General features: G+C 38.2%; 1 protein-coding gene across 6 annotated transcripts in view; it reads right to left on the bottom strand.

The window, feature by feature from the left end:
- The window catches only part of LOC116619170, a 44,823-nt gene extending 31,309 nt beyond the window's left edge, over positions 1-13,514 (bottom strand). For 2 of the 6 annotated variants that reach the window (XM_048723875.1, XM_048723879.1), the window contains exon 1: positions 177-571. The gene's annotated coding sequence lies outside the window, so the exon portion shown is untranslated. Of the gene's footprint in view, positions 1-176; positions 572-6,850; positions 6,999-11,359; positions 11,588-12,745; positions 12,869-13,326 lie in introns of those variants that run through there. The other 4 variants (XM_048723876.1, XM_032383658.2, XM_048723877.1 and 1 more) reach the window with 4 other exon arrangements.
- Between the last annotated feature and the right edge of the window lie 451 nt (positions 13,515-13,965).

The raw sequence follows: 13,965 nt of genomic DNA, 5'->3' as shown, positions 1-13,965 counted from the left end.
TTGTGTATGAGTGTAGAACGTTTGATTACCCTCCTGCTGATGAGGTCTCTCTCCTCTTTCTATCGATGTGAGACCTCTGTTGACTGGACGGACTGTTGACCCGCTCGTGTTACCGTACCTTTACCTTTTCGTCAAACGTGAGCAACTCTTGGTGACTGGAAACTTTAGTGTCTTACCTTTTGTCAAACGTGAACAACAAGTTACACTGCACAAGAACTAACTCTGGGTGAATGGAAACTTTAAACGGTGGTGATACGAAGTAAAAGAGCCATTTGCTTCTCCGTCGCCATGTTATTGTCACATAAATTCAAAAGTCCTAGGACTTTCTTATGTGTCCTAGTACTCAAAATTATGGAAATCTGGAAACAAGTGTCATGCATTCTTGATTAGCTAATTGTGTCTGATAAGCGCTAAGGCGTTTCTACAAAAAAAATATTGCTATTTGACGTTTAAATGGAGAATTGATAAAATGGCATTAAAACGAGACGAGACTTCTCCGTAATCTCGTTGGCACATCTGACCAGTAGTGGCGAAAGCAATAGCGGCTAATTGTTTCTACCCATTGCATTTAAACTGATAATATCATGAGATAGTGTTGACGTCGATAATGAAAGTGTAAAATGTTATAAAATAGATTATATAAATGTCCATGAAATAAAATCTGAATAATTACTACTTTATATTTCTTATGTAGTGACAATTTTAGACAATTATAAAAGCTCTTTAACGAGGCATTGTTTCTTTTGTATTTGCCTTTTCTTTCATTTTTCTGGTTGTGTGATAGTGCCTTAGATTCTAAGTAGTAACTATTCTTTCATGGAATTCGACTCTGCCAAATTTTCGTCTTTAATAAGTATTAACATATTAAAGAAGTAAATTTGGCAGAGTCGAATTCCAGTTTTTGGTGTATTGTATTCATTCTTCTGGTTCACGAGCACGACTGTTTGGGCCTTTTGCATTTATTCTTTCATGGAAATAGAATAACTGTATACTGTTGTAAAATCACCTATGTTTATGTGGCAATCTCTAAACAGAAAGGCTTCCGCAAAGAGTTCAGTATATATGACGTGCTTTGATAAAATAGATTAAATCAATAGTCTAATGTTCGCTAATCTCGTCAATATATTCAGCCCCTTTGTTTTTACTCAACATTTAGCATCTAAATTTCATTTTACCAAATATATTCGAGTCTTATCGAAGTAGCTTGCTTAAATCTGCCCAAGGAAATGAATGTTTCTCACACTTAGTATTTTGCTAGGATGACAAAATGGCGGCTGACAAAGATTTAGCCACTTGCGATATCGGTTGCCATGGTTCCAAATTAGTCGTATCTTTTATGCAGATTCTAGGCCCGTGTGCATCAAGGTGCGGAGTGAGAATCAAACAAACCCTTTTCTACTTTTCGTGTTCTGGATTTAAGTTTTTATGCGATCTTGGTTGCTACGCTGACGCGCGCGCTCGCAATTTAGGCGGGAAAAAATAGCTTCCGGTTTGAAAATGGCGGGCTTTTCAGGACGCGCGCGCGTTTGTTTACAAACTTTTCGCCGGTGAAAAATGTTTTATTTTCCCTATTTTGAAACAAGATGTCTTGTTTTTTAAAGGGTTTATTATTTTTTATACAATTTACCATGCTCATATGCTAAAATGCCGCAAACTGGACGTAGCAAAAAAGTAAAAGATGTGCTTTGGCCTCACAAAGTCGCTGGTCTGAAGGCAGCGTGGAGAGCACCGTGCACTAGGTTTGGTGGCTAAGCAGTCGCGCCTCCAAATAGTCTGGGCCACAGCGCATGCGTTAAAAAAGACTTCCCGTCGCAAAATTTGAAATCGTGAAAATTTTAGTACGGAAATATTGTTTACCCTTTTCTTGTTAAAACTGAGCATGATTAAGGCATACAGGTCAAAATAAAAAACATATGACCAAAATACCCACTGGCTTGCACATTAGTTGGTCAAAAAAATTGATTTTTCAATATTTTTTTTTAAATACATGCTCACGTTTGTTCAGAAAGAAAAAATGAATACTCTGAACTAAAAATCCTTTAAAAAAATTAAAGGAAAAGCAAATAAACGTTTTTTTCTGCCCTGATGACGTCATCCGATGACGTCAACTAGTGACGTCATGAATATGTAGCCCGATGAGTCACTAGTCCACTTGACCAAGCAGTAAAACTCTTTTTCTCTACGGTAATTTAAAATTTCCCTCGAAACCTAACTTCCGAACACCCTTAATTTTGGTAAAAAAAAGCGAACGTTAGCCACGGACAGGACTGTAATCCGGCATCAAGAGAGCATAAGATAAGAGAGGGACACTTTGGTATTACCCGCGCGCCATGTCGATTCCGAATCCGGCTATTATTAGTAACCACCACCCTACCACTGCGCGTGAGCATTTTTACTAACCATACCCCCGCGCTTTGGCATTTACATCTTGTTGTTTGCCGCTATTTTGTGACATGAAACCGAAAAAAAAAAACACTATTTGCACAAATATCATCGAAAATGTCATTCTAGCATCAAGGATACGGGCAGTTGCAGTTTATTAAGGGGATGTAGTACTTCGAGGATTGCAAGATTTCCAAAACGAGACTTCATTCAAAATCAAGAGCGGAAAACCTCGTGCTTCAATCACCGTTTTTGCTCTAACTTGCTGCTTCTTTGTGGTTTCTCAACATTTATGATCTTCCTAATGGTCAAACGAACTCTGTAAGTTAGACATTAGATGTAATATGGATTTTTGTGAATATTCTGGTGAATTGAGAAGGAATCCAAGAGAGATACATTTCATAAAACTATCCTTGTAACGAGGGAATGCATTTTTGTGATGATCAAAGCCAGTAAGCTGAAGTATCTGAGTTTTTGTAGAAGTGAGAAAATAAAGAGGGAGATATTACTGTATTTCTTTGATGTTGTTATTATTATATGTTATATTATTATGTTGTTATTATACAAGCTGGTGTCGGGATTTGAATCAAACGCAGTATCACAGCCATTTTATCGCTCGTCGGTTTTTTCTTTCTCATTTGACTTCACCGCTTAGACAAACAAAACAGTCAAACTATTCAGGGATTTAGCTTTCTGTGAGTATATTTGCCAATCTTGGTAACTTAAGTTAGACTTGTTTTCTTCTTCCGAGTAATTTTAAATGATCTCTTTTCATTCCTATCGAGTTGGCAAAACAACAACACGCAACCCGCGGGGGAGTAAGACAAAATAAAAGGAGCAAATCCTCACGCGCAGTGGTGGGGTGGTGGTTACTAAAAATAGCCGGATTCGGAATCGACATGGCGCGCGGGTAATACCAAAGTGTCCCTCTCTTATCTTATGCTCTCTTGCCGGCATGTAATCTTTACGTTATATAAACGTTATTACGTTATAAACAAAATTAGTAATTTTGTTTTTAATAATGGGGGTAGAATAAACATGGGGGTAGAATAAACATGGGGGTAGAATGAACATGGGGTAGAATTAACACGGGTTAAATAAGCACCAAAGGGGCAAATGCAACCAGCTGAGGTAAGAATACGCATGTTTATCACTAAGAAAGATACTTTAAAATGTATAGACAGCACTTTACAGCGAAATAAATAACATTTTGAAGCGTGTTTGGACGTCATTAGGAATTAATTTTTCTCGATATGTTCAAAGCTTTGGGAAACTTGTGAAATCTCAGGCTGAACCCTCCTATCAAAAAAAGGGGTGACCCCTTATAATAGGCAAATTTCAGAATGGCTCATTTTCTCTTCCTAATGCAGTTTCTAGCACCTCGGCTCCGGCTATACATTGGTGATAATCCGTTCTGCTTGGCGTCCTATCGACTGCACGAGGAACGAAGAAACTTTCGTGATGGAGGCGCACATGGCCGCTGGATTCTTTATAGTCTCGCTAGGCGGCGCTGATCTAAGCATGACGAGTCCAGAATAGCTGCTGGAAGACTAGGGATTACCCGCTCAACTACCGACATTCTCTTCCATAACACTTGGTCGGTTAAATTAACAGCAAACGCAGCAAAGACGAGCTTTTTTTTTTAGCGCATGCATGAAACGTATATCCGCTGCGGGATAATAAGCCCGCATTTGAAACGGCGTCCTCCATAGAAATATCACGCGACGAATTAAAAAAGAAGCCATTCAATGACTTATCTTCATTCAGAATTTTCTCTCTTTTGACTAACGAGTCAATCTTCCGTTTACAGGTTTTGCATATTCTTCTGGGAATAGCTGATCTAAGTTTACCAAAAGGTTTTGAACATTTTCTTCGAATCCAACTGTGCGATATCTACATTGAAGAAACTCGCCTGCCAAGATGTCTTGAAATTAATCCCACAAACAAGACAAAACTCGTCTTTGCTGCGCTTGTTGTTCAATCTTTTTAGTGACGTTTTAGGTGATTGAAATTGAACAGTTGTTTTCTTTTTTCGAAGAGGAGAACTAACCGTTCCCTGCTAGCAGAGGCCTCTTTTCTCTGTATTTCGCTGGGCTGGAGTTCGCGAGGAAAAGATACCTCTGCCATGGGTCGCAAGTTCGTTTGATCAAACCGCCGTCCACGATCGTGGACGAGATCCAGAGCGCATGCTCCGTTCATTAATTACTGGCCACTATTTGAGCCCACAATACCTCTGCCATGGGTCGCTTGGGTTGGGTTGGGTTGGGGCTGGGGTTAGGGTTAGGGTTAGGGTTAGGGTTAGGGTTAGGGTGGTTAGGGTGGTTTGACTAACGAGTCAATCTTCTGTTTACAGGTTTTGCATATTCTTCTGGGAATAGCTGATCTGAGTTTACCAAAAATTTTTGTAGCATTTTCTTCGAATCCAACTGTGCGATATTTACATTGAAGAAACTCGCCTGCCCAGATGTCTTGAAATTAATCCCACAAACAAGACAAAACTCGTCTTTGCTGCGTTTGTTGTTCAATCTTTTTAGTGACGTTTTAGGTGATTGAAATTGAACAGTTGTTTTCTTTTTTCGAAGAGGAGAACTAACCGGAGTTTGATTCATGATTTCCGACTAAACCCATGCAAAGCATATTGACAGCTTTCGCGCGATGGTACGGGTTTTGGCACGTCGGTCGCTTATTAACGCTCACGCATGCGCAACAGAAACAGTTTCGACCCATGGCAGAGGTATCTTTTCCTCGCGAACTCCAGCCCAGCGAAATACAGAGAAAAGAGGCCTCTGCTAGCAGGGAAAACTAACCGGAGTTTGATTCATGATTTCCGACTAAACCCATGCAAAGCATATTAGCATATTAACAGCTTTCGCGCGATGGTACGGGTTTTGGCACGTCGGTCGCTTATTAACGCTCACGCATGCGCAACAGAAACAGTTACGACCCATGGCAGAGGTATCTTTTCCTCGCGAACTCCAGCCTAGCGAAATACAGAGAACAGAGGCCTCTGCTAGCAAGGAAGGATTCCGGAATTTGACAAAAGTCTTGGGCTCGGATTCTGAAACACGGGTCACAGCGCCTCGGCAAGTCTCGGATTTACTCATCGCTACCCCTATAAGTAGCTTTAGTCAACGGCGGAGCACAAGTATAAACTTTCTAAAATCTTTTTTTATGAAAATATGAAGAAAAAAATACTTGAAATATTGTTTTTCGCTACGAACATCGAACTTAGATTTATCATACTTGAGTAGCTTGGTGAAAACGATCAGTAAACAGATCGAGCCCCTATTTCCTTCACTCCTTTTATCTATATAGAAAATATATGGACAGAATTTGCGATGAGTGCTTTGTTGATTAGGTCCCGGCGTGACGAACAAATTTTTGATCGAACACAATCGAATACCCATCTTTCGATTGGTTTTAACCGAGTTATGCAATCAAACAATTACCAAACTTAATCGAAACATAAATCAACTTAATTAAGTTCGATTTTGTTCGATTAAGTCCGGAAAATAAAGCAACTTTAAAATGCATCTTATCATTGTGAGATACTTACTAACAATAAATTGGGTAAAGTAGAAACAATACACGTTCAAATAACAAATTAGATAAGTTTAGCAGCAACCAGTAACTAGAGTGATAGTAAATGTAGCTAAATGTTGCACTACTCGAGCCGCCTTTTTTTTTGCTCCTTCCTCGGTGTCTTGCGCACGGATGTTAATATTTCAATGACGGCATAACCTGGAATATGATTTAGGGCAGATCTAATAACATAGGATATACTCGTATCTGCACTCTTCTTTTTTAGAATTTTAACACTCTTATCTAGAGAAATGTTTCTTGCTATCTGAGCCTCGGCATGATCTTAGCATTTATTCTAAATATTTTGGGAATTCTCAGAGTAAAATCTATTCTCGGTTTTAGCTATCCTATCGCCCCTGCAGTGGGTGAAAACACGGGACTTGATGCTATTTCCAACTTCAAAATAGGACAGTGCATATGACAGCCATCTTCACTTTTTCGCGGAGGAAAGTTTATTGTGTGTTGTTATCGTGTGCACGCGATGTTCTGACTGTATTATATGTGGGATTCAACATTATTTAATTGAAACTCGGAAAAGCCGGTCATCTAAGCTAAAATGGCGGCCATTTTGACACTGCTTAGAGTTCTGTTGTGCTTAGAAAAAAACATCAAAAGTTACCACAAGGTCAAGTTTGCTCATACAAACTATCTGCTACCTGTGCTAAAATGTCATCGATTCTATGCAGGTCGAGCAAAAAGAGCAAGAAATCCTACGATGCAAGGACATTTTTTTCTGTTCTATTCTTGTTTAGAATTCAAAGTTTTATCTCACACGGAAGCTACATATTACAGGATAAACTCATTTCGAAGTGTACACAAGTAAAAGACCCAAATTACGAAATGTTATTACCCTTCCCTTTTCATTTGCCCGTTCTGTTATACGCACCATAATTCCCGTCTCCTTTCACGAATGCATTTCGCTTTTGCCTCAAAGCTTTCAAGGTTATAAGAGTGAATACATAAATACGTGCGTCTTTCATAGTTTTCATGATTCACAAGCGTACACGACATGTTTACTCAGCTTCTTTGAGAAATTCAATGATTGGCAAAAAGAGTTGATTAGTTTGTGATTTAATGCAGTCATTTCAAGAGCCTATGAGATCTAGCTCTAGTAAATTAAAAAAAAAAAAAAAGCTTTTTTCATCTCTGATTGCTATTTATAAACTCGCCAGGAAGTTTCCATGGGAATGGATATGTATTCATTTCCCGGTATCAGATTTGATCAAAATAATTCCATAATTAGTCCAAAAGAAGTCCCCAAACCTCATTTAAAAAACCCGAGAAATGAGCCACCTGCGTGCCCTCGTAAATCTGAACTGAAGGAGTCCCGATTTGGCTCTCCCAGCCCCTTTAAAGCCCTGTGCACATTGCCCACAACAAATTGCCAGCATGTTGGGTAAAATATGTTCTTGCGTGACAGGCGTTTGATGCATGACGGAACCAAAGGCAACCCAAGGCCCGACTATATTACTTGTATATGTTTTCAAAAGGCAACCTACGATTCCTCTGCATTCCGGTTGGATTTGGGTCTATTTCGTCCCCTGATATATTCGATAAATGAAAAATCAAGGTCGATCCCGAACAGGTGAATCTGTGAACGCAGTGAAAGGAGATGAAACGTTCTTTTTGGCAGCGCTAAAAGCATAGAGGCACAATAGTAAATGTAAAGATGTTGTCTTGAATAAAGACTGAGTCGATGACTGGGACAAATTGTTTTTACTTCAGTGCTGTCCTACGGTCAGCTATCAACTGACTTCCTAGTTACATGTTTGAACCTAGACCAAAACTAAATGATGCGTTGCTATGACAACAGTAACGACATTACAATAAAGATATGAACAAGAGAACTTCATTTTCGATCCCCATTCTAAGGACCTTATTGAAATAGAAAAAAAAAATGAAGGGAAAGCCATTCAAGCCCATACGTGTGCTCTTAATTTTGGAGCCATTGCACTATATACAAGAGCAAGGGGGTGAGGTGGGGGTACCTATGGTGCGCGCACCCCGTACCCCTTTCGGACGTCATTGAGGTAGATAATTTTTTATTGAACAATCGTCAAATACCATCCTTTTTCCATATGACTGCGCAGCCCCCCCCCCCCCCCCCCTCCAGCTACCCCTTCTAGTACAACGATACATGGCACAGTCAATAACAAAGCTAAATTCTAACGCGCGCTATGATTGGCTAGTTTTCTATAAACAAGAAATGATATACAATAGTGATATACCGCAAATGAAAGAAATATTAAAAGTTACATATCACAAAATGACCTCCTTAAACCCTATTCAGACTGGGCTATTTTGAGCTGTCTGTGACTGGGAGGAAACATTCTAGCGCTGTTGTGAAATCTGTTACCTAAACAAACTTATTTATAGTCCAATCTACGTCAAAAAAGGGGCCAACAACGGACTTATTGCAACATAAGGTTTTTTAACGGTTTCTTGCACAGAAAGTATCCCTCTACAACATACTAAAAGTCTGAAAAAGTAGGAGCACGCAAACACCCCGAAAAAAGGAGTCGAATTTTCATATAAAAGGCTTATATGAAAAAAACACAGGGTCCCCAAATCATGAAAATAACGAAACAAATACTTACTTTACAAAAAGAGAAATTTATAGCACTATAGATTACTAGAGATATATATTTCTACACACTTAGGATAAAAAAAATTAACATTATTTGAAGTAGTTCAGCTATTTTGGGTAAAATGTACATATTTTTAGCTATCCTTGTCACCAACACTTTGATCTTGCCGGACATTTCGTTATCATAAATGATTAAAAACAAATAAGCTGTATCAGATAACGTTGATTTTTATCCAGATCGTGTAGAAATATATATTTCTTATCATAGTGGTATAAGTGGTGTAAATTTGATTTTTTTACAGTATGTGTATTTTTCTTGATTTTCATGTTTTGGGGATATCTGTGGTTTTTCATACAAGCCCTGTGTCCTCTGTTTGCGGAAATTCGATGCGGTTTTTTGGGTGTTTGGGTGATCCGATTTTTTTAGACTTTTAGTATTTATAAAGGAAGACTTAATAAATACAAAAACGTTAAAAAACCTTGTGTTGCAATTAGTTTATCTTAAACCGTATTTGACTCATAGTCCGATTGACTGGACTATGAGTCAAAAAAGGCATTTAAATCTGAGAAACAGGACCAAAATATAAAAAAGTCACTAATTTTTAGGTTTTGGGAAACCTTTTGTGTGAAAAAAACATTTGCCATGGTAACATGGAATGTCTCCTGGGCATGTCAATGGCATCAAAACGTCCGCAGATAGGTTTTAGGAAAAGTAACCAACTTTTAGCCTCTTAGCTGCTATGGTTCAGAAGAAATAGCAATTTTCCCGGAGGGGGGGGGGCTTAAAGACCCCCCCTAGTCTGAATAGGGTTAATTTTACGTTTTACGAGTCCACGAGTAATCGCTTGGATTTTTTTCTAGAAATAAAAGAAACACTCTATCATTTGGCTGTATTTTGTGGAACCGTTGGTAGCTTAGTGTACGCATACGACGTTTAAGCTGACATTTCCCGAGTAGCATTATATATTTTTTTATCAGTCAAATGTGAATAATCCTTTAATTTTTGTTCTATCGGCTACCGGTCATTGTGTTTTGAGTAAAAGGAAGGATTCTTTCCAATGTAGATAGTGTAGAAGATGTCCTCGGGATTTTCATATTCATAAGAAATGCCTGGTTAACATTCATGGCGTATTTTGCCAACCAATTGTTATCCAATCGAATCATTATAACTATTTTTTTACATTTTACCCGCTTTTCGCCTTGAATCCTTTATAATGACGACAAGGTATTCGGTAAGAGCTCTTCTCTTCAACGTTTATGCATCATGTAAAGGAAACTTCTCGTATCATTTGTCCTTTTTCTTCGCTAAAGGCTGCATTGCTTGCTTAGCTTACCAAGATCAAATGTTGCCTTGAAACCATACGCGCGTAAGCAATTTGGCGAGAAACATTAAATAAACACAGGGAGCTTGAAACTCCCTGTTTTCTAAAATCTTAGACATACAAATCGATAGTGTTGTGACAACAAGGGTTATTTAGAGAAGCTATTTGTTATCAAATTTTCGCGCACTTGCTATGTTATAAAAGAAATGGTCCATTCTTAGCGTGTAAATATCCAGTCCTGGAAATACCTGGACTAGAGACTGGCAGCTAGAGTAGTACTCGGTCGTGCCTCGTTTGACTCGTACGCTACCATCTCGCTCTCTAAATAACTATCGATTAAAATTCAGGAGATGGGATCTATATAAATGCTTGCCCCCTAAAAATGCCCTTGTTTTGTGGAATGTTTCAACAGAACCTTAATAGACATTCTAACAAATGTGGGAGATTTCAAAAAAGCTTCTTTTTTGCTATTTTATCTGACTCAATATGCTCAATAAGGTAAGAGCTTGATAGCGAAGACTCGTTGGCTATGAAACGAAGGTATATGTATAATCCATATACCTAAAGAGAGAAAATTGAACTATAATTCCAATCTATTCGGAGGTCAAAAAGAACGAAACACAACGTATGGAGTTCTATATTAGAGATATAGGACGAGAAAAAAAATGCCTATTGGAAATAAAACTGCTGCAAAAAGAAGTGGGCTCCAAGTAAAAAAAATCTTTCATAGCAGTACATGGGAAAAAAAATCCTGCACATTCGATGGGCGAAAATCACCCACCCTCCCCCCTCCCTCAAAAGTCAAATGGTCCGCCCCTAAATATCATTTTTTTTATATCTGTGGTGTTATAATAATCGTTTAATGTACGTCAATATGAAAACACAAAAGCAGATTAGATGGTAGAACACGCCACCAAAAAGTCCGATATACTTTTTCACTGCTTGTCTGTCTTTTTTTTCACTGAACGAAAGCGTTTTCTACAATTCTCCGGTCAAATTGTCTTCTTGTGGTTTATTAAGTGGGTTTTGAGGTAGTTTTGAATATAATTTTGTAATCAGTTAAGTTGCGCACGGATTCTTCTCTTGTATCATTATAGTTGTTTTTTTATCAGAAGCTCCATTGAATTTCTCTTTTGAAGAGAAGTGTTCATTCGCGTGACACTTTATCCTCCGCTTTGGCCTAGTGCACTTGTCACCATAGCAACTGTATTTCAATGCTCTAAATGTCTTCGCGGGAGACCTAGTTAATTCACAGTCTGACTCTACTGAAGCTTTTTCACACGATTTTGCTAACAGGTGCAGAAGGATCCCCCAAAAGCACAATACAGAATATCAATAAAAAGCTTACGTAGTGCGGAAAATTTTCCGAAACAAATAAGCTGAACATGTAGAGATGCAAGAGAGAGCCTTATTAATTTCCTTTGAGTTGATAGACGGGCCCATGATGCCTTTACAAGTGCCTTACCCATGATGCGTTTACAAGTACCTTCTAGTGGAGTTCGGGAAAAGCAGGTTCGCACCATCAAGCGGCTATAAAAGACTATAAAAGGCATCTGTACTATCTCTGACGGGAATTCCTCGCGGTTTGAACTGCCTTCGCCGCTTTCGCGATGTCTGATTGAAATCTTCATTCCTCGCCATCTGTTACTAAACACTCTTCCCATTTGACCGCAGCGTTAATAGCGGCACAAGTATAAAAGGCAACAAATTGCTCTAGTTTATAAAAACAATACTCAGGAATTTGTATTTATCTGTAATTTTCCTTGATATAGAAAGGACATACTCATTAGAGTTAGATTTGCGTAGCCGCAGGCGCCTATGAATGATAAAAAGAAAATGTAAACATTCTTGAATGCGCAACACTAATGTACAAGAAATGCATAAATCACAATGTTATTATCTCTTGCGGCTGAACCTCAGCTTGCAACTATTACATTTATCTGACTTTTATCAAGTAATTTTACGGTAAATATTCGATACTTTATCATTTAAATGCTTTGACTGTACTCTGATGGTTGCGCTATGTTCGACTGGGGCCTGCTACAAACAAACGTGCCGACATGCCTAAAAAAATCCGTGATATATAGCAAACGCAACAGCTCTAGGCAAATCCTATGACAGAAACTATCGATTTTTTTAGCAATATAAGCTACCCTGCTATCTGATCAAACACTCTATAGCCGAGTTTCTCTAATTTTGTCAAAACACAAGGGCGATTAAATCAAATCAATAAATTATTTTCTTTGTAATGTATTTAATATCTGTCACTGTAATAGAAGATGCACAAAGCCTTAAGAGGAAACTCGAAGGTAAATAGGAAGGTATTATCCCACCTACTGTATCATATTGAACCTACAACCTATTTTCAGCAAAAATAAGTTTTTGAAATCTGGACTTAATAAGAAGGAAAAACGGCAACGAAAAATAACCCAGCCCCACCAAGATAGCGCGAAATATTCCTGGAGGAAGACTGGATCGAGTACAATTAAACAGCGATATTTCGTCCTCTTTTGTCCCGGTTTGACGCTTTTTTGTGGCGCACGCAATTAAAGCATTAATATTTCCATGTCCCTGCAATTTCTTTGTCTTGAACATCTAAAAATGCTTTCTAATGGAATAAAAAAAGATGAACAAAAGAATACATCCCAAAGCGCGCCAATAAATACAATACAATACAATACACCAGAAACTGTAATTCGACTCCCTGCCCTGAAGAAGCCTTATTAAAGACGAAAATTTGGCAGAGTCGAATTCCAGTTTTTGGTGTATCCTGAAGCGCGCGATAGCGTATCAATTGATGTCACGCATCACACATAAACTTTTATCTTGCGAGCTATCCTCCTTGGATAATAAATAACTCAATATCACTTACCCGATAGGGCTCGTGAAGATTATTTGGCTGAGGAAGACAGAATGACATAAAAAAGTTTAACACAATAATGGCACATATGTGAAGTAGTGGATATGTCGCTAAAGAAATGAAAATCCAAGCGCCTCAATGTGACAGCGGCGCGGAATTTTGGTTCAGGGGCGCACGCGCGCGGCGATTTTTAGACTTTCTGGATAATTTTTTTTTTCCTGCAGGTTCCAAAGACTATACATAAAAGCTTCTTTGATTTCATTGACGAAAAGATTATTCTTTCTGTCCCCCTAAAGCCATGATTAAAAAAGAAAAAAAGAACAATTATTTCAAACTCAAAGGCTTATCTCATGGCACCTTCTTTTTCGGTGTACTTGGTCCAGGAGTTTATGAAAAATAATCCGAAAAATGGCAAATCAGTATTATGTTAGAGCTCTCCTACGCCAAGTAATTTGTCCACTTTATTGAAGCTTGTAGCGTAGCATAAAACTTGAAAATTACGCAGACACAGATACATACTTACAACTAGCTGTGCTGTGCTATTAAGTTGTTTGGTAGGTATATGATATCGATAATTCATCACACGGACCTACCTGGAACTACTGGGGAGCAAATGATTTCTTCCCTCGGAAGAAGCCGCTTAGCAAATCAGTCGAAATCTTGATCTCTCAGCATATGTCAACAGCTTCGCCAACCAAGCTATTAATCATTGCTGAAAACCTAGTTTTAAATGTTATCTGTAATAATAAATAACGGTGGATTTTAGGTATAATCTCACGATAAAAATACTTATCGAGAAATCTTAAACCTTGTGTGAAAACAAGAAAAAAAGGTTCAGTACGCTAAAGACAAACGCGCTCGAAGATATCCCACAAGCGCTCACAAGTAAAATTATAAACATTGACGAAATAGGTGCGGCACTTTGAATATTTTCCCGCAACTTTCTATTCATCTTTCGTTCGATTAACCTTCGAACGAAAGATTTTGCATAACAATTCCAACATTCTCTAGAGCAATTTTTGGAAGCTGTCAAAGATATGGGTTTACTTACGATTTTGCTATTTTCAATGAAAAAGGAACTAGACTTCTCTGAGACAGTGAGGAAAAGCTAATATATCACTGCTCGGTTCATATTATAACCCAAGTATGATTGAAAATGATTTGCCGCTAGAGATCATAGATATTTTATAGTACACCTTATGATATATCAGCCTCTTATAAGAACACAATGC

The sequence above is a fragment of the Nematostella vectensis genome, chromosome 2, assembly GCF_932526225.1.
Source record: "Nematostella vectensis chromosome 2, jaNemVect1.1, whole genome shotgun sequence".
Taxonomy (NCBI): domain Eukaryota; kingdom Metazoa; phylum Cnidaria; class Anthozoa; order Actiniaria; family Edwardsiidae; genus Nematostella; species Nematostella vectensis.
Note: the sequence above shows the minus strand (reverse complement) of the source record. Positions and strands in the feature narration are given on the sequence as shown.